Here is a 23,457-nt window from a genome sequence, read left to right as displayed (position 1 = left end):
GAATAAGCTAGATATAAATGCAATATCTAATGGGGCGGGAGTGTTAGAACTTTTTATGGCCATGAGGTCGGTAAGCCTTATAACTCTAAATGTGGTCACTCAAAACATGTCACCAAAAAATGTCATGGGGCCTGTCAACTCTTTGCTTATGGCATTGGCAAAGTATGTTCTATATTCATTTCCTTTGGTGGGAGCTAAATGCAGTTGGTTCTCTGGCTATACCTAAAATCCTGAATTAGGGCTTTGTGGATATGTCAACACAAAAACATACACATATTTTGTATTTTACACAGAGTTAGCAGATAACAAGTATCTAGTAAATATCACAAGATTTAAAAGTATGTATGTGCTTATTTATATAATACACATGGTTCATTCCTTTTAGTTAAATGACACATACTCATGTAGACTGTACGCTGAAAAGCTGAAACCATCCTTTTCTTACCTTGATATGGTACTCAACTTCACGTTTCCTTTGTGCTTATCGTAATATGCAACAATCAAACAGTCCTTTAAAAAAAAGGGAAGAAAGAAAAGATTGTCAAAGACAATCATCTTAATTGTTTTTTGGAGTAACTCTAATAAGTAAACTAGAATGATTATTCCCATTTTAGCCTTAGCAAAACTAAAGCAAGAAGAAAAGTTCTGGCAAACTCAGCTTTTACTGTTATTGTAAATACCTTTCGTTTCACAAAGACTAGAAAGCCTAGTGGCCAAAGAAGGTAGCTTCTAAGGGTGCCTTATCCTTACATCTAGCATCTGGACAGTTGTATGAGGGACAGGTTTGATATACAGTAATTAGAAGATAAAACACACCGTCTGTGGCTAATAGACATAGTGCCAGAAATTCAGCCTCAGTAACTACTAAACATGCCTGAACAAAAGTGTATTTTCCATCCGAAGAGTAGAACAGGATTTTTCTGCAGTTTTGCAGAAATCCTCAGTTTTATTTTTAGCAAAGTGACATCATTTGCACAATATTTTTCTAGCCTTCTTTTTATCAAATTGTAAGTTTTCAATTATTGTTTGGAGTTTTTTCTTTAAAGCAGAACGATATCTCAGCTGTTTTTATAGCTCATGATTCCCAAATAAAAGTTGAACCTCTTTTCAGAATTTCGGGGCTGCACACTATGGTCATCAATCTAATATTGTGTTTCCCCGAAAATAAGACCGGGTCTTATATTAATTTGTGCTCGAAAAGATGCATTAGGTCTTATTTTCAGGGAAACAGGGTAAGAATTCATGCAAGTGAACAGCACATACTTTTTTTTCAGCTTTCTCTTTTTTTCAAAAAAAGTTAAAAGTAGGCACAGCATGCCTTTGCCATGTGGAAAATGGCAAAAGAATAGGTTGAAAACCAATTGGTTGAAATAATAGATCAACTGACTGGATGAATTTCAGGCAAACTGTCTTCAGGCACGAGTTTCCATTATTTTCTATTATACGTTTCTTTTAATTTTAGTTAGCCTGATAACCCCTTTTTATTATTTTTAATTTTTATTTTTTATCAGTTGCAAATTTTATAAACAGTTTAAAGAATCAAACAGCTTTAAAAACTTGTAATGTCAACTTCAATCCCATTGCTCCCATCACTACCCCCCAGGCAACCATTTTGAACTCTCATAGCAGATTCTCTGGTTAATTTTCTTGGTTCTAAATAACATGAGTATTTTGTGACTTTTTCATTCTGGGCATTATCTATTAATTTCCCAGTATAAAAAGATGAGGATTTAGTTATCTTTTACTTCCTGCACCTCCACACACATACACACTTTCTATCCCCAATTTTGGCCCTATCACAATTTCAGTTAGATCGCCATTCAGTACTTACACTGATTAAATGTTATTCCTTCCATTTGTGCCACATAATATACTGTGATTATATTTCCTTCCCTACATAAATTCTTTCTTATTTTAATTGAATCTAAGGTACACAGATATGGATTAATTATAATTCATGACAGAGTATACTTATCATTGGTCTCTGCATGGCCCTCTTGTATTTATGTAATTAGCTGTTTTTAGCAATGTAATTGGGTCCCTTGAACTGACATCTGAAACGAAAGTGAGAGCCTTGAAAATAACCTACATCTAACCATCTTCTCCCCACCCACAATCAATCCATCTTTCTGTCTCCATTTCCCTGATTTAACCATAGTCCTGAATCATGTGTTTGTCATTCCCTTACTTTCATTTTTGTATAACTTCATTGCATCTATACGTATTCCTACAGTTAGGGATAAACAGAGCTACGGTGTTTCCCCCAAAACAAGGCCTAGCTGGACAATCAGTTGTAATGCATCTTTTGGAGCAAAAATTAATGTAAGACCCATATTATATTGTATTGTATTATATTATATTATACCCGGTCTTATATAAGACCCGGTCTTATATTATAGTAAAATAAGACTGGGTCTTATATTAATTTTTGCTCTAAAAGATGCATTAGAGCTGACTGTTCAGCTAGGCCTTATTTTTGGGGAAACACGGTAGTAGATAAAAAGTACCTTTTGGGAGTTCACTTTAATGACAAATTTTGTCATTAGGACCAACCGTTTCACTGAAACAAATTGATATATTAGAGAGAAATAGTTTTTTAAAATCAGTTTGAAATTACCAGAGAGATAATAAAACAGTAAACATCTGTAAGGTCATTAGAGAAGAAACCCAGAGAGGTGAGCCTGGAATTTGGGGTGTATTCCCCTTAGCCATCTGCTGATTTTGTAATAGGTGACTGAACAGTTGAGCAAAGCTTCTATAGACTCATAAGGCCAACAGGACAAAACTGCAGTTCCGTGCCCACCAAGTAAAAGGGTGTCTAGGATATCTCCCAGGTTTTATGTTGAGGTAATGAAAAGCTAAATCCTAGGAGTAAAGTGGAACTAGACTCATCCTCAGAGAGAGTGAAGCCCGGATGAAATTTTCTCAGGCGTCTAAGGAATACAATATTGCCAATGCCTTTAGCAGTCTTCTGGAAACAAGTTTAAATTTTTGCTAGGGTAAGAAGACCTCATCTTAGACCTCAAAATATCTATGCAAGCTTTCATATAAAATGACTGGCATTCAAACCAGGATAACCAAATACATAACAACATGATGAAAAACCAAGAGAAACAACAAATAATAGAGGATGAAGATAATGGAGTTATGAGACATAGACTTTAAAATAATTTTGGTTAATGTGTTCAAAGAAATAAAACATAGAGACTTTTTAAAACAAACTGGAAGCTATAAGAGAGAATAGAAAAAATCTAAAACTTAAAAACAATAACTTACATTAAGACCCCAATGAATAGATCTGACAACAGATTAACCACAGTTTTAAAGAGAATCAATGGATTGGAAGATAGATGGGATAAAAACATCCTACATGAAGCAAGACAGAGAAGAAAATAAAGAAATATGTTTTTTCCTGTTCTTTCTTATAGCTTTCTTTCTGTAAGAAATATAGAGAACACAGTAGGGAAGAAGGAAAATTGGGCAAAAATAATACTTGAAAAAATAATGATTTAAGTTTTGCTAAAAGTGATGAAATAAGCCAAACTCAGATTCAAGTCATATTATAAATCACAAGCAGGAGAAACATACACACACAAACACACACACACACACACACACACACACACACACACACACACAGACTATCATAGTACAACTATAAAAACATCAAGGACAAAGAGAAAGAGAAAACCAGAGAAAAATAACAGATTGTCTTCAAAGAAACATACAGTAAACGGGAGCTGTGGAAGCTGTAAGACAATGAAAAATATTTTTAACGTGGAAAAAGAAAATAAATCCCAACCTAGAATTCTGTTCCCAGAAAAAGAAATGCTCAAAAAAGGAAGTAAAAGAAATACATTTTCAGAGAAAAATTGAAATTAATTAAAGGATATTCATCAAGCAGAAGGATTAGTCAGAGAAATTCAGAAATGTAGAGAGGAATGAAGAGAAAAAAAAAATAACAAAAAAAAGCACCAGATAAATCTGTGGGTAGACCAACTCAATGTCAATTACAGAAAACAATAGTAATAATGGTTTGTGGGGTTAAAAGCATAGAGAAAATTAAAATACATGATAACAATGGCAAATAAGTAGGAAGTGATAAATGGAATTTAGGTGTTTTAAAGTCTAAATTATCAAGGAAGAGATAAAAATACTAATTCATGTTGGACTTTGTACATCAGGAATACAAGTTATAATCTTTAGGATAACCACAAGAAAAGAAAAAGAATATGACTAATAAGTGAATAGAATGCAAGAGGATTTTTTAAAAAATTTTAAATTTTATATAAATACATCATTCTGTATAATATTTGAAATTTACTTTTTCCATTTATGATAAAGTTGCTGAAATTCATCCATACATTTATCCATCTGTTATTTAGGTATCCAACCTTGTGGATTGGTCTTCTATCTTTTTTCTCTTCCTTTCTATATCTTCATCTTTTTATTTTACTTTCTGGGATATTTCCTAAAATCTTCCTTCTGCATCTACCTTCTACTTAATCTAAATCCCCTTAGTATCTCTTATCATCATTTTCATTTCTAAAAGTTTGGTTTTTTGTTCTCTGAGTGTTTTATTTTTAACATAGCACCATGTCCTTCTTTTGTGAATCTAACAACTTCTCTTATTTTCTGAACATCTCCATCACAGCAGAGGCTTTCCTTGAGCTTCTGGCATTCCCTGGCTGTTTGCTCAAACCAAAAGTTGTCCACCAGAAAGCTGATTAGAAACTGTGGAGGTACGTGTGGCTTGTTGAGTGTTCTCTTCACTGCAGGGTTATCTAGCTGAGTCTATTCCTTGGGAGGTCACCAATGTCAAGATCTTAGTTCTATTCCTTGGGGACTTCCTGATATCAGGATCTTAGGTCTTTCCTCTGCCCCAGAGAAGAGTTCTATTTTTGTGCCAGGTGCATGTTGGTTGACAGCCAACAATCTGGGAGCTGAGAAGGTCAAGGGCTGTTGCTTTGCAAAGTGGGGGAAAAATAAAGAATAATTTCTTCATTAACACACTGTCAGGGAAGGCTTAACCCCCATCTTCATGCTCACCTTTCAGAGATACCTGGGTCTTGGGGGATTTTGCAATGTAAATTGAGTTTCTGTTTTCTTCACTGACAGTTTAGGATTGCTTTCTCTAGTCTGCTAAGTCAGTACCTATATGCTTTCCAGCCTCCAAAATTTTGAGACTGCTGTCTTCCTTCCTGTTCTCCCTTGTGTTTTATGTTTGTGCCTTTAACTGGAAATTCAACTTAAGCTCTTTAAAAGATTGTCAGATCAATTCAACAAGCATATATCGAGCACCTATCATGTGTCAAGTTCACAGATCCATCACAACATTAATGGATTTGTGGGCTTTGGGCTGTTATTAAATGCTGAACTGGAATGATAGATGCTTCTCAAGTCTTTATTGTTCTCCTCACAACCACGGGGCTACTTTCTCCAGCTCTGAGGCCCTTTGTTTATTTTCTTATCTCTAGGGTATCATTAATTCTCTTCGTCATCTTCTATTGACTGGAAACATCTTTTCTTCTCTTAAATTTTCTTTTAGATTTAAGTACATAACCTATTTCTGAGTCTGTGTCTTCTTTTCTACATAAAAATGTCTCCTTTACCAATTTGGAATAAATAGAGAAGATTTTAAACTCTGTCTAGTATGAAAAATTACTTCCAATTTGTATTCAAGCTAAAAATGGATCAGCCTCCCTGCTCCTATTGGGCAGCGCCATGACTCTTCCTATGTCGTAGACCTGGCAATAGCGATTCAGAGCTATTACAATTAATCACTTTATACATTAAAATGGTCATTACTTACTACAGCTCACTATATACCCTGCTTCCCCGAAAATAAGACCTAGCCGGACAATCACCTCTAATGCATCTTTTGGAGCAAAAATTAATATAAGACCCAGTATTATATTATTCCTGGTCTTATATTATAGTAAAATAAGACCGGGTCTTATATTAATTTTTGCTCCAAAGACGCATTAGAGCTGATTGTCTGGCTAGGTCTTATTTTTGGGGAAACATGGTATGTACTAGGAATTTTCCTATGTGTCGGGCAGTACACTTTCTGGAAGCATAGTGTCTGAATTTCAACTCCGCCAGTTATTAGCTATATGACTTTGGATGAATTACTTTTTCAAGCTTCATTTCCTCATCTATAAAATGAGGAAGATAATGGCACCTCCCTCAAATGACAGCTTTTTCTTCTGCAAAATGAATATAGTACGTAATCGTATCTCCAAAAGACCATTTTGAAGATTAGATGACTTAGTATATGTTAAGTCCTTAGCATAGCACTGGTTGCATAGCAGGTGTCATGTGCTATCTATTATCATTATTATTATAAGTATTTCTATCCTCATCCCATTTAGCAGATTAGTAAACATAAGTTCAAAGAAATTCATTTAATTTGTCCATGGCTGCTGAGCTGAATGCAAACTCTGGCAATTTTGATAATACTAACACCTTTCTTGGAGTGTCACTTTAACACGTGTCCATTTAAAAATGTAGTTCTTTTTAGTCTTATTAAGTATTTATTAATTGCCAATTATGTACTAGACGACATGGAGTTTAAATGGAATCAAATGGACTCAGTTGGCAGGAACAATTTCACAAATGGATGAGAAGAGAAAGTGGGAGGTGTCTGTGGAGTGGAGCAGTCTGGCACAGGCGTCAAAGCCTGGGTGGGTGAGGACGGCATCCTCACAGAGTGGGGACTGGGAAACACGGGGCGGCTGCAGCCCTGGGCGGGGTGTCAGAGCCCAAGTGGGATGAAGAAGGCATTTGTATGGGGAACGGGGCAGCATTGGCAAAGGGAGACTGGTTACGACATACAGGGGAGTTAATCAAATAAGTAAATATACTAAAGAAAATGGGAGACAGATTTCTCATTGTCAGAGAAGGGAGTGACAACTATGGAAAAGAAGAAAACTGACTTCGTGGTGTTAGGTTGGAATTGAGGGTATTGGTATAAACTGTATATCTGTTCAAGAAACAGTAGCTAATAACCTTCCCATAAGAAAAATGCCAAGCCCATATGGCTTCAGGGTAAAATTTTCTAAACATTTAGTGAAGAAATAATAACAATTCTATTCAAACTCTTCCAAAAAATACAGGAGGAAACATTTCCTAACTCATTCTACGAGACCAGCATTACAATACCCAAAACCAGACAAAGATATCACAATAAGAGAAAATTATAAAGTGATGTCCTTCATGAACATAGATGCAAAAATTCTAAACAGAATTTTAGCAAATGAAACTTAACAATATATTGAAAGGATAGTACATCATAACCAAGTGGGATTTATCCCAGAAGGGCAGGGTTGGCTTAACATTAGAAAATCGATCCATGGAATTCAGTATGTAAACAAACTAGAAAGAAAAACATACGATCACCTCAGTAGATGCAGACAAGGCATTTGACAAAACCCAACTGAGATTCTGCTGCCACCTTGTCAAGGGAAGCCTCTGTTGAGAATCACAGTTTTAGAGGGAGTAACACAGACAACTGTCTACTCTGTTCTTGAAGGTACACAGAAGTGGGATTCCACAGCCATTCTGCTTACATGCTGCTAGTGTATATTCTAACTTTCAATTACCGCTTGCCTAAATATACTGGGGGTGCCAAAAAATATATATACTCATGATTTGTACTCACCTTTTGTTATCAGTATATATTATTACAATTTTAATAAAGTTTTTTCTTCTGTTAAAATGTGTATACATTTTTTTGTCACCCTCTGTATTAGGCTATAGTTTAACTCTGTGTTTCTCAAACTCCGTTCCTGAAAACACTAGCGTCCTTTGAAATCTAAGTCTCTTCTTGTACCCATCAGATGCACTTTGATTTATTGAAAGTTCTAACTCCAAGGAAGAAACCATAGCCAAGATTTTTTCTTTCATGTGAATTTCAATCATTGCTGTCCTATCAGGGGAAATTATTCTCTATTTGCTACGAAAGCATTTTATTTTGACCCGCCCATCTCTTCTTGCTTATATGTTGAATAATATTTACAGAAAAGAGCATGGGGTAGACCAGTCTGGACGACCTCTTGGAAGGATAGATGGTCTTGACTCTGGCCTGCTGCCTGTATAGCCTCCTTCAAACACCACTTTATTCTGCCACGTCCCAGCTTGTACGTCTTTCTACATGGGCCCGCTCTATACCGCTGGCACATTTTCTCAGCTACTTTTCCAATTCTGTGATTTTAATATCTTTTAATTTCATAAAAGAATCTATTTTCCCCCAGATTTATAAAAACAGTAAGTTGTCAAGGGGATATTTTAAAATCACAAAGATATCAGTCAAAAATATACTTTCACTTGACTCGTTGAAGCCCTTTAAGGGGGCTTCTTCTCTCCATATGCCAAGAGAAAGCCATGTGTCAAAAATGAAATTGCTAGTGGTGTTTGCTAACTGCTATGGTCTGAATGTTTATGGCCCCCCAAAATTCGTATTTTGAAATCTTAACCCCTAAGGTGATGGCATTAAGAGATGAGGACTTTATGAGGCGATTAGGTCATGCGGGTGGAGCCTCATGAATGGAATTAATGGCCTTATAAAAGAGACCCACCTTTCCACCATGTGAGATTATAGCAAAAAGAAAGCTGTGTATGAACCAGGAAGTAGGCCCTCACCAGACATTGAAATCTGCCAGAGTCTTGATCCTGGATTTCCCAGCCTCCAGAACTGTGAGAAATACATTTCTGTGGTTTATGAGCCACCCAGTCTATGGTATTTTGTTATAGTAGTGCAATCAGACTAAGACACTAACACAGTGTTTCTTTCTATAAGCATGGAAAACACATTACAGGGAATTGTGTTTTGTGAGAGGTGAGTCTATAAAGAAGCCAGGCATCAAGTCATAAACCTACCACAGAAAAACAAAATAAAATGGGAAACCCAGTAGAGCATTTTCCTTTTGTGTGTCCAGGGGATTAGTGACTTATTCTTTGTGCAAAGTACTGCACATCTTGGAAGCAAATAGTTTAAATAAGGTAGCAATATATTTAAGAGCACCTTTTGAAAGTTACAATTCCCAAGGAAGACAAACCATAAGAATCTTTTCATTGCCAAAAAGAATTCAAACACTTTTGTTATAGCAAAGGAGCAAAATGAATCGTGGTGTGGTTAGTATGCTGAATTCACAAGAAGCAGTGTTCTCTGCCAGCCTGATTCTGGATAAGTAAATTTTCAGTTAAAATGCCTTTTCCTCAACACTTGAAATAATTCCTGAATGAACTGTAAAGTGTTCATGTTAACTGCATTAGGCCAATGGTCATTTTGTACAAACAGGAACAAGACTTCAGCTAACCCAGAATAGTGTGACAAACATTTTATTTTGAGTCTCCCGCTAAAGCTTTAGAATGAAGCCCATAAAAACAGGAAGATACTGAAATCAATTGACCGTGATCTGGCCTTACCTGACAAAATCAGACCAAGCCCTAAAACACAGATGCTTTGAAGCACAGAATGATCAGAAGTGATAAACTTGCATCTTAGTGCATTTTCTATTTTGTCTTCCATTTCAAAAGGCAAATAAGCGGCCCAAATTGTACTTTAAAAAGACCTCAGAAATATACTAATATTAGCTAAACTTAGGACATGTAAGACTATGGTAAGAAAAATTATGGAGAAAACAGATTATTACATTGACTCATCCAAACTATTATTTTCTAACATTCAGGAAAGAGGTTTCCAAAACAGAAAAAAATCTAAGTTAAACAAATCCTCTCCTGCCCTCTTTTAAGGGACCTGCCCCTTGGAAATTATACCATTTATACAGATAATTTTAAAGCACACTCCAAAGTATACTTATTGAAGGAATGCATATTTAGTGGGACTTAACATCTTTCCAGCATTGCCATGGTTTCTGCAAAGAATATAATTGTTAAGATATACTTCCTGCCCTCTAAGGACATTTCATCCTGGTAATTTTAGAAATCTAGAAATAATACCAGAGGTAGTTTAAAGCGAAAATATTTTATTTTTATAATGAAACATACTTATATATCTGAATCTTAAGCAAAGGTACAATCCTGGACATTCTATTTTTTATTTACCTGGATGGAAATGGCCATGTCTGTGTCAAGACAGCACCTACCACCTTAGGTAACCAAAAGAATGGTTGTTTCCCTTCATTAGATTACTGGCTCACTAAATCTGTATTTAGCAAAAGAGAGTTTCATTGCCCACTGTGACATCATTAATATTTATTCGCTGGGACTATGTCCAACAGAAAAACATGCCCATGTGCCCCAAGACATAGCATAAGAATAGTCATACAGCAGCATTACTTAAGTATGTGTGAACTGTAAACAGTCCAGAGGCTCAACGCAGCAGGATGGATAAATAAATTATGGTATGTTTATACAAGAGAATACTACAAAGCAATGAAAATGGACAAACTGTAGCTACATTCAATGACGTGGGTAACAAATAGAAGAAGCAAGACTAAAGAATACAGCGAGTATGATTCCATTTATATAAAAGTTGCCAAACACACAACACTGAACTACATGGATGTTTCTGGTGCATATGAGGGCACACTCAAGTGGTAAGACTATGAGGAAAAGCAAGGAAATGATTACCTAAAAAGTAAGGCTAGACTTTATTCAGGGAGGAGGGGACAAAAGTGGGGAGAGAGCTGTGTTTGGGAAGAGATCCACGAGGCTTGTGACATATTGGTCAAATTCTTCTTTTTCTGTCTTTTCTTTTCCCCCACCACGACTGAGAGTTACTCTTACAACCGTTTGTAAACTATACGTGACGCAGTATCACTTTTTTACACGTACATTATACTTCACGGTATATTAAATGCATACCTATATACATGTGTGCATAATACACACACTAAACCCTTTCGGCTTCAAGGCAAAAAGAGTGATTCTGTATTAGACTTCTCTTGTTCTCCTGCTCTTCTGCTGAGCACATATTAGGAGTTCAAATGTATTTTAAAAAATGAAAGAGATAAGGATTTACAAGTACACCAAAATGTGCTATTCCCTGTCATGAATGTGTCTGAAAGACAGACGTGGCTTTTTGGCTGTTGGTGGAATTGCATGTATATAGTCTTAGTCTCCCCTTTGTCTGTTGACACAACTTGTTGATATAATTACACAGAAGCATCTTCCTATCCTTTACAGCTGTGACACAGAAGCAGCTGTACTTTGATCTTATACCTAATTGTCTGCTCCTAAGTTTCCTGCTCCCACCAGTAATGTTGATTCTAATCTCAGAAAAAGTCCGCTTGTTTGAAAAACAACCCTAAATTAACCCAGCCGTGTCCACCTATAAGCTACCTGACTTGAGGTAAGCCTTAATCAACCTATTTTTCCCCATGTTCCTGAATTAGTTGGGTACTAGGTGACTGTGTTACCTTTTTATCTACGCTGGATTAAACCTGTAACAACATCTAAATACTGGTAATACGATATCCTCCAAGCCTCTTTCAGTGATCTGTAATGCTCCCAATACAAATCTTGGTAACAGACTGACAGTATCAAACTCTGACTTACCACACAGAGAGAGACTGGGTTTACCAACTGCCCACCTCTACACTCCAGAATAGATTTTCTAAAAGGAGCACAGAAAAATCTGTACAACTTTATTCTCCCCTCTGTGATTATTATTATTCTATAGTTCCTGGGTAGGTCAGAATCAATCTTACATTTAAGAATACCTGAATCTGATCTGTGCTCTTAGAAGTTAAATTTCATTTTTCAAAATCAATACCACCAAGTAATGTTCTATGGAAAGAACGTCGAGGGCAATGCAGTTCACTCTTGATCTTCCAAAGGTTTATCCGCGGCACAGCTTACTTTAAGCAAACCTTGATCCAAAGCTTGGTAATAACCAACCATACTGCTTGTGACATGTGGCTATCACTCGTTTAATCTAACATCCAGAATCAAGGCCTTAAAGGCAAAATAATTATTTGCCTCTCTTTATCCTGGCAAAGATAAACAATGAGTGAAAATGGGCCTCTCTTTTTAGGCTGGTGCTTTATTTCATCCTGAGTCAATCCTTCCTCGAATTGTTTTTAAATAAGGTACCTAGGGATGAATTCTGCAAGGAGGAAAGGAAAAAGACAGAGATATAGAACAATGTTATAACGAAGTTGCGTTATTCTACCTAAGTAGTATCTACATTACAGCTGATCACTTGGCTCAAAAATACTATGGGTAAAGGATATTTCCCCAAATCCAACTACATACTGTAAAAACATAACAGAGCTATAGACCATAACTGGTAAACCTGCTCCCCAACAACAGTGTTATAAATGGGGTGACGCTGAATTAGAATTTCCCAAAACATCACTCACATTCAAATACAAATTCTAAGACGTATTTCAAAATCAAATCTCATTGTGTTGGGATTAGTTACCATTTGGCTTATATATACCCTGGTTGCCCTCATTCATAATGAAATAAAAGAGTGACATACAATATATGACCTTTTTTATGGTGCAGAAGCAAATGTGTTCTAGGATAAAAATGTAAACTTTGTATATTAAAGGAGCATTTCAACAGAGGAAGAATAAAAATAATGCCACCTTACATCTGTAACTGGAATTCAAACCGAGGCCTTCAGATTCCACAGCTGTCTTTAGTTTCCTTAATAACCACTCATCCAAATCCTCACTTGAAAAAAGATGATTTTAGTAAGAACTGCAACATCTCAGTCTTTTGGTTTCAATAAGATACACATACATTCTCATTTGCTTCTACCACCTCTCTCAAATGATTACGTATAGAATAAAACCTGAGTAAAAAAACCATGCATTTTCTAAATAAACTTTTTCCCTGAAGAATTTCCCCTGGCAAACATGAGGAATTAGATCACAGCCCTTTTATGCCTTTTCCCCCCACTCTTTAGCAATAGTCAGTGACCAATGAATGAAACAAGCAGGATCTTGAGCCTGTACATAATAGTATAGACATCTGTAATTGAACAGTAGACCAGAAATTAAGTATAAATGGTTTCTAAATCAAATATGGTTTAAAATTAATTAAACACTTATAGCAAGAAGCTTACTTGTTAATTTATTAAAGTCAAGATCACACTTATTCAGAAAATTTCAACCATTCAGCAGCTTCAATTGCCATTTTATTTCCTTTAATTAATTTCTCTCAAGACACATATAGGCATATAGCAAAATCATTATTTTATTGGGTTACACTATTAGCTTTAAAATTTTATAGGCCAGCATGGTGGTTATTGTACAAATGTTACAGTTCTGTTAAAGGGTGTCAACCATGTAAATGCAGCATCTATGAGTAAACAGTTGTTATATTTAAAATCAAGCTTCTCTCAGCTTGTGGACAGCCAGTGGTTGCTTACGAGGATATAAATAAGTAATGTGCTGTGTGTGCACAGAAAATAAAATTTTAAATGCTTATCTTTGTGTCAAACTGTGTCTCTTCAAACAAGGCAAGTGGACAACAGTCACTCAGTGCACATCCCGCTTCTGGGTTAGATATTTTAAAGTTGACTTAACTCAAAGAAGGAATTCTAAAGCAATCACCCAAAGCATGACAAAAATGTTACCCTGGTGGACCAGAGTCTCATAAAACTAACTACATATGAAGCTCTCAGTGTCTGAAAATGGAATAGAAAAATCTGAGACGTAAAATGTTTGCTATCAGGAAAAATCACAACAAATACAAATAACTTCAAAAAATTTGCAGTCAGCTATTTTATATCCACTGGTGGTCTTTGATTAGTTAATTGTTGTCTTTCAGTGATTAATTTCCCTCTCCTTCAGTGCCCCTGCTTAGGCTCAAGACGACAAAAATTGATGGAGAAGCTGGACAGCAGAGACCCTCCCACCAAGGGCAGGGCGGGGAGTCTCAGAGAAGCCAACGCTGGGTGCTCACGAATCATGAAGGCACGGCTGTCAAGGTCGGTGGCCCCCAGGCTGGTCTGCACACTGGAGTCAACCGAGGAGTCAAAACACTCCTGATACCTGTGTCTGACCCCAAGAAAGTGTGATTTAATTGGTCTGGGGTGTGGCCTGGGCTTTGGAATTTTAAAGAGATCTCCAGGTATTTCTAATGTGCAGACAAATTTAGAAACAACTATTCTGTATTCTTTTATATTTTACCTTAAAATTTTTGGACAAATTAGGTGCATGTCCATTTTAGTATACTTTCTATATTAGTCTCATGACATTTTGGGAACTCTATGGAAGTACTACTCATTCTGGACTATTCCCACAACTCTAAGTCCATGGAGGTAAACCAAGACCCAAAAGCAAAAGTACAACATAACTGAAATATTATCATTGTCAAAAGGAGAATAAAAGTAGAAAGAACAAAGGCAGGAATAAGGTGAATTTCATAGAAATGTTTCTTTCTGACAAGAATTACTAGTGTATGGATGGTTTTTCAAATCCAAACCATAGAAACTTTACTGTTTGCCACACTAAAACCAGACGGAAAATTAGAGAACACTGCCTACAATACTCTGGGTTTAAACACTGATCTGGATTTGTATGACCTGCTCCAGTTTTCCACTTTATCAGATGGAGCAGGGGCAGCTCCTGGAACGAGGCTTAAGGAATTGGGTCTTACATATGAATAAAGCTGTTGAAGATACTAAGTTAATTAACGTTCTTGTTGGCAGGAATCAAAATGACCTGGAGGCAGCCAAGCTGCATTACAGGTTTGATTTACTTAAGAGATACATGTTATGTGGACATCAGCATTTTTTTTTCACATTAGCCTCAAGGCAGGCTTGATGACGAGACAGTGCAATCCCTCCTTTCACGGTAAGATTCAGTTGTATTTTCCTGTGGCTTCTCCGCCTTCTGTGGGGCTATTTGAGCAGTCCAGATTAGAGAAGAAAGAAAATAGTTTTAAAGATTCAAGTGTCAGTTTATCAATAGCAAATAATGGGAATACCAGATATCTGTGCTCCTTTAAAAAAAACCCCAAAATACGAAAAACAGCAGCCACTACAGATGAGTCGATTGAAACTGGAAAGCACAGGTCACAGTGCCAGGGATTTATACTAAAAATGTGTAACTTTGCTCTGATACATGGATTAACATGCTTTAAATAGACTGAAGTACTGAGCTGAGTGTGTTGCTCCTGTGAAATTAAAACAATGACCAGATCATAGGGAGGATATGTGGATGTCACCATCCAAATCCTTTCCACCTCACGACACAATGTCACCTGATGCAGTTCAAAATTCTGCAGAGTTGGGCAAACCAAGGCACTACTCACTTAAGTGGGAAGTGGGGCAAAGGTACCTAGGAAGTGTGTGGTGTGAGTAAACTGTAGCCAGTGGACAAAAAGAAATAAGGGAAAAGCAGCCTATGTGGTTCAGTTTTAAAGGTTTGTTTGGTTTAGTGAAATAGAATGCTTTCTAAAAGCCAGTATAGCGACTTCTCAAGAACTTCCCGGTCCTATTGAAAGCTGACCGCAAATCACCAAAACATATGGAGGCAAAACAGAAGCTATGTTCTCAATTACTTCCCAATACACAGAATCATCCACAAAGATGTGCTCTTTTGGCAACTGACATGGCAATTTGGTTTTCATTTCTAGTGCCAATGGCAACCAGTTGTTTCTTCTGAGGCTTTCCACTTAGGTCTGAAACTGTTCATTTCCGTCTTCTGCTTGTGCTGCGCCCATATTTGCTGCCCATTACAGTCTAACACCCACACAGTCGCAGAGCCAGAAGCTGGGGCTCCTCGTGGGCTCCTCCCCGGGCGTTTCAGTGTCTATTCGCAGGTCCTAGCCCGTCTACGTTCTCAACTGCAACTGAATCCTCCCGTCCTCTTCGTTCCTTCAACCACATCCGCAGGTCATGTCCTCATCCTACCAGGTCTCTGTACCCTCATTTTGGGTTCTCTCGGCACTCGCCCTACCCCTTCCAGAGTTTGTCCTTTTCTATTACTCACGCATGAACAGGCCATCTCCCTGCTTGCTCTCTGACACTTTGTACCTTCACTCGTTACTCCGTTGTCTGCAATATTTATCCCCCATGGACTAGCTGACTAGCTTTTACACTTAGCATGAGACTTGGCCTAACATTTTCTGTCAAACCTCTTCTGACTTTACCAGGCTGAGGTAGGTGCTTCCCTCTTCTGTGCTTCTTATATCACCTTGTGTATAATTCTACTGGAGCACCTGTCATTGTTACCAGCTTGTTTACATGTTTGCCTTCTCTTGTGACATATGAATAAAGGGTGAGCTCTCTCTCATTCAATGGTACAGCTCCTACACCTGCCTCTCAGATGGGGCTTAATAAATTGATTTACGCAAAATCAGTAATTCTTCATCTACTCACTGGCATTACCTGAGGAACTTTTAAAAATACTGAGACCTGGACCCATTCAAACTGAATTTCTGGGGGCAGAGCCCAGGCACTTGTATTTCTTTAAAACTCAATGTTGATTTGAATATTGTTAGTGGGTAAAAACCACTGTGCTAAATCATTTATCTGGAAATGTTAGTTAAAGCTGTACCAAAAAATTAATAAATACGTTAAAATAAGAAGTTTGCGCGTCTTTTGTGATTTCCCCCCCCCAGGACACTGTACTAAGCTATCTATTGTTAAGTAACAAATTACCCCTTAAAACAACCAACACTTATTATCTCAGTTTTTCTTGGTCAAGAATCTAGGCCCGTTGGGGCTCTGGGTTTCTCACAAGCCTGCATTCCTGGTATCAGCGGAAGCTGCCGTCATCTCAAGGTCTGACAGGGAAGAAGAGCTTGCGGCCAAGCTCACTCACGCGGCTCTGGGAGGATTCAGTTCCTCTCTGGCTTGGCCAGAAGCCCTCCTCAGTTCCCTGCCTGTCCACATGGCAGCTCACAGCATGGCAACTGGTTTCCATTAAAGTGAGCAAGAGAGGACGAGCACGATGGAAGCCAGACTCTCTGTAACCCAATTTTGGAAGTGACATCCCACATTCTATTTTTTTGCCATATTCTACTCATCAAAAGCATGTGATTAGGTCTAGCCCACACTCAACGGGATGAAGTAACACAAGGGTATGGATCCAGGAAGTGGGTACTATTGGGAGTCAACTTAGAAGCTGCCTACCACAGACATTTAATGACACTGGCTGAAAAATGAACCTACCTTAAAGGAATCTCAACCAGACTGTCTTAGCATGAGGAGTATGCACTGGTTTCCCTGTAAAACTGATTCAAACTGCTTTGACAGAGATGAACTAAAAGTAAACTGACAGGAATACTTTCTAATAATAATTTTATATTTTTATTTCATTAGTTGTTTCATCTAACTCTAGATGCATTCATTTAAGGCCATTTGGACAAGATAATATCAAGGCAGGTCAGATTGCATAACTCTAGCCTTAGCATGGCCTTGTGAATTAGGTCAATGTGCTTTTCAAAGATTAAAAGTGCTCCTCTTTCTTTTCCCAACCAATTTTCCAGTTATACAAGTTCACAGAAAACAGGCCACTTAAAGGATGTAACATAAAATCTGTTTTTAGTGAAGGGTAGGTAATAGTAAATCTAAAAGTACAATAACAAGAAAGGTAGGCAAGTTAATGTACTGACTTTATGTTGATCAGAGTAAACAGTTTTAAGTCTACCTCTCCTTTTGGAGGGAGAAGCCAATTTATTGAACGACACTGAATACTCATCTTAATAACCAAAATTTAACCTTAGCTCGAAGAGCTCATCAGTACAAATGGATTCATTTATCTTTGGACATCTTCCCATTTATTTAATGCTAAGATGACAAGTTGAAATTGCTTAACAATATTTAGCAAAACTACACAAAGCACTAAACGCAAAAAGAAATCCTTGTTAAGGCACAGATGACTTGCATCCTTGAACTTGATGTTGACAGCACATTTACACAGAATCCTACATTTTAAAATTATAGTCCAACTACAAAATGCCATCTCCCCCAAATCAATTAGTTTTTGGTGCAGAGAGAAAAGTGCTAGCCTTCCAGATGAAGAGTACTGCCTTTGACAGCACTTTTTTTTAAAAATCATTTTCTAAATATTTGTTCAAAAATATTAGCAGCTCGTAAAGCCTGATGTGATTTTTATAAGGATATGATGGTAGCACAGGTTATAAAAGCTGTAACTGAGAAATTATATGTTAAGTACTTTATGCATGGGGAGAAATGAGTTATGAACAATCTATTGCAGTTTGCTTTTAAAATGATTCAACAGCACCTTTGGGGGAAAATTTGCCCCTTCCTTCAGCTGAGGTGGCAGTTCTCAGTGACATGATTATACTAAGACCTTGAAGATAAAGCCATGATCAGCTATTATTACCCAACATAAACAATTGTGTGTCAAACCACTATGAGTTACAGCAAACATGAGAATTGAAGTTAGTGATCTGGGCTGTAGAAGTGCAATACAGCCCTTTAAACATTCATTACCCAAGCCACCCAGTTTTCATAGTTCAGACATGCATAATTGGGGCTTAAGTTTGAATTTATCAACCTTACTTAAAAGATGGCTCAGATGGCTGCCAAACTGAGAGACGGGTTGGAAACAGATGGGTCACCTAAAAATCTGGTAAGTTCTCCTTTCACGGTCATATGAGTTAGCAATTCTAAAACTACCTTTCATGTATTCTAGCCGTGAGCAAATGAGTAAATAGTATATTGAGGATAATGGCAGCCAGGTTTCTTTCCGTTGAGGGAGTCACCCAGATGGAAAAGGGAAAACTAAAAAGTAGTGATAGACTGGAATTGAAGGTATTAGTATAAACTCACGGTTTATAAGATATAGAAGTAAACACAGATATTTGTGTATGCATCTGCCTGCTGAGAGGGATCCAAGCCATGACTCACTAACACTGAGCAAATCAAGCACTCAGATCTTGGTTCCTGAATACCATTTTCCACAAAAAGAAAGCAGGGCTCCTTGAAGAAATGGCTGGTTCTAGGGCTGGGGCAGGGAAAGGACAAGGTTACCTTGGAACACGTGGTTGTACCAAAAAGGAAGGGCTCCAAGAATGATGAGGACAAGGCACAATGGGGCTCCTGACACACACGGGACACATTCTGGGGTAACACTGCTCAAATCTGGGACAATTAAAACATCGAAGTAAATAATGATAGCAATGGATTTTAATATGTTGACTAAGAATCTATTAAGTCCATCAGTTATAAATAAATAAATGAACTGGGGAGAAGGGAGAACACTTCCTTTTATTAGAATATCAACTAAAAAATACAGATGGAACGATGGAGTTAGACAATCAGTCCCTCACTTGGACGGGGCCTGGGAGGAGGGGCAGGTGTGTGTCCCGCAGTCAAGCATTCAGTCTCTATGGGGCCCAGTTACGTTCCAAGAGCTGTTTCTCAACAGACATACAGTTACCTGCTGCAGATGGCCTGAGCTTGCCCTAGAATCCCAGGCCTGTGTGGGGATCTCCCACTGGACTCGCCATAGATTCCACACGGCATCTTTTCCCACCGCTGACACCACTGCAGTCTGCTGGATCCTGTGGTCCGAGGGCCAGTCAAGCAGGCTTGCCCTGAAGCCTGGAACCGTTGCACAGCCCTTTCCTGCTCTGGGCCCCTTTCAAAGCTGGCAGCCTTCCAAGTCACTTGGTGTGTGAAGCAGAGCATTATTCCAAGTTGTACGATGTGTTGCCTCCAGAAGCAAACGAGGCCTACGAAGTGCTCCACTTCCTTCTTCGTGGCAGGGGCTGCAAGAGGCAGTGATATGTCTTTCACACTGGAGGGGTGATCCTGGCACTTCCCTGACGACGGCACCTCTAGGAACTGTGGCTGGTCCCTGAGTGTCCCATCCTCTGGAGTGCGTGTATCTTACCGAGGCCGTCAGCATACTAGCCACCCCTTGCTCATTCGTCCAATCGGCATGTCGTCAAGAAAATGGACCAGTGTGGGGTTCTAAGGGCAAGTTAGGCGGTCCCTGTTTCTTCATACCATATTGTGACTGAGGATGGGAGAGCTAACACAGCCCTGAGGCAAAACTCAGTCTAAAGGAACATTGCTCACTGTACTTAGTGTATGAGAAGCATTTCTGATCCTCTTTTCCAACTGGAATGGAAAAAACCCCAACTCGTTGCCAAATCCATGACGTAGCACGTATCCGAGGCCTCCTTAACGTGTTCCAGCACTGAGCCCAGCACACAGCAGCTGTGGGCAGGGTTATTACTTGGTTTAGTCAGCAGTAGTCTACAGTCAGACCCCAGGATCCATTCAGTTTCTTTAGTGCCCAGATGAGCAAATTAAAGAGATCGGACTGGGACTAGCACCCCTATATCCTTTAGGTCTTAAATAGTGGCACTAATGCCATTATTCCCCCAGGATACAATATTGTGCCTGATTCACTACCGTGGCAGGAGTGGGCTGGCAGTTTCAAAGGGTTGCATTTGGTAATCCCCACTTTTACAACTCCTACTCCACAAACCAGGGACCTAATATGGCAGTTACTCCAACTGCCACATATATAAACTCCAATTACACACTTGGAGACTAGAAAATGACCACTGGGTGGGTGCACGGACCCAGTGGGCCCACTGACAGACAAACTTTAGCCAGAACACCTGGTCTGATAGTCTCCCATTCTAGCAGGAAGGCCATGATGTTGTTTTAGATCTCTGAGTATCAATATCAACACAGATTCTGTAACCAACAGTCCTCAAACCACCTGCGTTTTCCCCTTCCCCCATGTAATAGGTGGCCATACAGCCCTGGAAACTGTCTTAGGTCTGGGCACTGAGCAAGAGATCATGACTTTTTATTGCAGTGACTGCCCTCAGCCTTCTGCCCCTCTATTCTTGCTTTTTATGGTAGTAGGTGTTTTGCCCCAGGGAGACTATGCTCTATTAGCTGTCTCCACAACTCCTTGTAGGTCAAGCTCCTTTGGCTGCAAGAATGACCTTGCCAGTCATTATGGTAATTATGGCCTTCGAGCTTCTGGCACTTAATCAACACCACTGGCCTCTATTACTTCAGGGCTCTGTTATTCTCACAGATATTAATGAGCCAACTTTGTGGCAGCTTCTCCTCCCTTCATCACTGCCCTGGAGAGAAGACACATCAAAGTTCTTAGGAAGCCAGTACCTCTCTCACCAGCGCCCCATGGCCTTGGGCGGATGGTATATCCTCTGGGCCCTCTCACGTGCACAGTCCTTGGAGGGATCTTCTGGTCTTATCTAGTACATCCCTTCCTGCAGGCCCACTTCCCTCAGCTTCTTTATTTCTTCCTCTACAATCTGCCAGAGCAACTCAGACATTTTTCTCTTTGCTGAGAAGTGGCTGCTTTTTCCCCATTTCTAAAAGCCACCCCATTAGAAGGTTTCCCCCCACCACTGGGGTCTGTCTCAGTCAGTGTGGGCTGCTGTAACAGCACATCATAGAGCAAGTGGCTTAAACAACACTTCTCACAGTTCTGGAGGCTGGGAAGTCCAGGATCAAGGTGCTGGCAGATGTGGTGCCTGGTGAGAGCCCACTTCCTGATTCATAGACGCTTTTTGCTGTGGTCACATGGGGGAAGGGACAGGGAGCGCTCTAGGACTCCTGTCAGAAGGCACTAATCCCACCAGCCATTAAAGCTCCCCTCGCATGACCTCATCCCCGCCCAAAAGCCCCGCTTTCCAATACCATCACAATAGGGATTAAGTTTCAACATATGAGTTTGGGGGAGACACAAATATTCAGTCTACAGCAGGATTCTTGCAAGGGCATTAAATACTCCATACCTGAGAAAGCACCCCCAAGTCAATGAATTCTTATTTATCCAATCTCACAATCTGGCCGCCTGGAACCTTTAAAATCCAATTCCAAGAGTCCTCTTCTGGCTCCTGTCTGAACATGACAGTTAAACCCTACAAAGTTTTAGGGAGAACAGTCCCCTTTGCTGGGATTTAACCCAGTTACTGGCTTGTTGCAAGCCAGGAAAGGAGAAAGGGGGCAGCATAGGGAAGGAGGGCTACTGCCTTGTGGGCAAGAGGCGTCCGCAGCCTCTTCTAGTAAACTGGCTAGTTTTCACTAGAGAAGGGCTACCTCTGGGTCCACAGGGAGCAGCAGGGACATCCCATCCAGACACCCTCACCCCATGTAGGATCCCAGGGTTCCCCACCTGCGCAGACTGCCTTGGCTAAACATTCAATGCTCAAATGTCTCTGGAGCTCTGTGACTCCACAATTAGCAAGTTCTTCAGCCTGCCCTTCCACTACCAGAGGCTCTTCAGCTCGCACACTTAGCTATTTAACTGCTTGTTAACAGCTGTTTCTCATTTTCCTACTGCAGTGCTTCAATACAACCTGGGAGGAATCAGCCAAGTCTGTTGTCCTTGTAGGTATTATTCCCTTCATATTTCCAAAGACCTGTGTCATCACACCTACCACAGTTCCTCTCCAGTGGGACATTGTCCCAGGTCAACACTGGTGAAACCTTTAGCAATTAACTTGCAGCCTCATGCCTGCGGTGACGAGTACCCCACCTACCAACCAGGGTGGCATCTGCATGTCAGGTATCGTGTGAGCCTGTCCCAAATCCAAATGTTACTATCCCAGAAGCCGAGATGGGATTAAATGTGTACGATTTTTATCAGGGAAAATATCTGTGGGAGATAATGGGGAGGGAGCTGGGTGAGGCTGGTGGACTGTCACACCATGACGGGAGTCTGACCGTGTGTGAGAGAGGGCAGGAAGGTTGGGTGGAAGTGTCCCAGACTGCCATGTAGTCCCAGGCAGGCTTGGCAAGGCAATGCGGGCAGGCCTTGAGCCCTCGCTGGCCATCAGAAGTGTCTCCCAGAAATAGGCCTGCCTTAGCATCTCTGTCATGCTCAGTCACTGAGCTGTGAAAGAGGAAGGTTTTGGCACAAATGAAGTGACGGATTTCGGAGCACAGCGGCGGGGGCCCTTGGTCAATTAAGCTACTTGGAGTGAGGGTCTGTGAGGTGCATTCTCAGAGCTGCCTCATCATCTAGCAAGAGGCAGAGCTGGAATTCAAACCAGGTACTTTGGTTCCAGAGACTATACTATAAGCACTGCACTAAGAATGCAGTTCTTAGTGCTGCAGAGGTCTGAAATAAATGGTTCTCTATCACGTCAAATATTTATATGGCAGGTTGAGCCAGACTGGTAAAAATCATTAGGCTCCTCTAAGGAGTTTGTACTTCATTCTATAGACTATAAAGTGGGGAGAGGGGCACATCACAGATTAATGTATATGAATGTATTTCGTATGCACTGCATACATACATGAATCATTTATAGACACATATGTAGCTTTAGTTTCCTGTGGTATACAAGGTTTTAGCAGACTTGAAAACAGCTGCAACAAACAGTGATTCCAGGACTGCATATACGGTAAGATGTATCACCCTGCATATATGGTAAGGTTGTCAGAAAGTGCTGACAAAGCATTCATACCTTTTAGGACATAAAAATTTGAAAAAAACATGGACTCAGAGAAGTTCATTTTCCATCAGTCTTTATAAAATCTTAGTATGTTACAAGGCA

The 23,457-nt window shown here is 39.4% G+C and overlaps 1 non-coding gene across 1 annotated transcript in view; it reads right to left on the bottom strand.

The window, feature by feature from the left end:
- Nucleotides 1-23,457, bottom strand: part of LOC109453655 (uncharacterized) — a 77,978-nt gene that overhangs the window by 45,525 nt on the left and 8,996 nt on the right. The window contains exon 2 of the transcript XR_012495125.2: nt 446-510. This is a non-coding gene — a transcript (uncharacterized LOC109453655). The remainder of the gene's footprint in view (nt 1-445; nt 511-23,457) is intronic.

The sequence above is a fragment of the Rhinolophus sinicus genome, chromosome 3 (assembly GCF_057876585.1).
Source record: "Rhinolophus sinicus isolate RSI-liver-muscle chromosome 3, RSI-T2T, whole genome shotgun sequence".
NCBI lineage: Eukaryota > Metazoa > Chordata > Mammalia > Chiroptera > Rhinolophidae > Rhinolophus > Rhinolophus sinicus.
The sequence above is the reverse complement of the archived record's forward strand: the minus strand, read 5'-3'. Positions and strand labels throughout refer to the sequence as shown.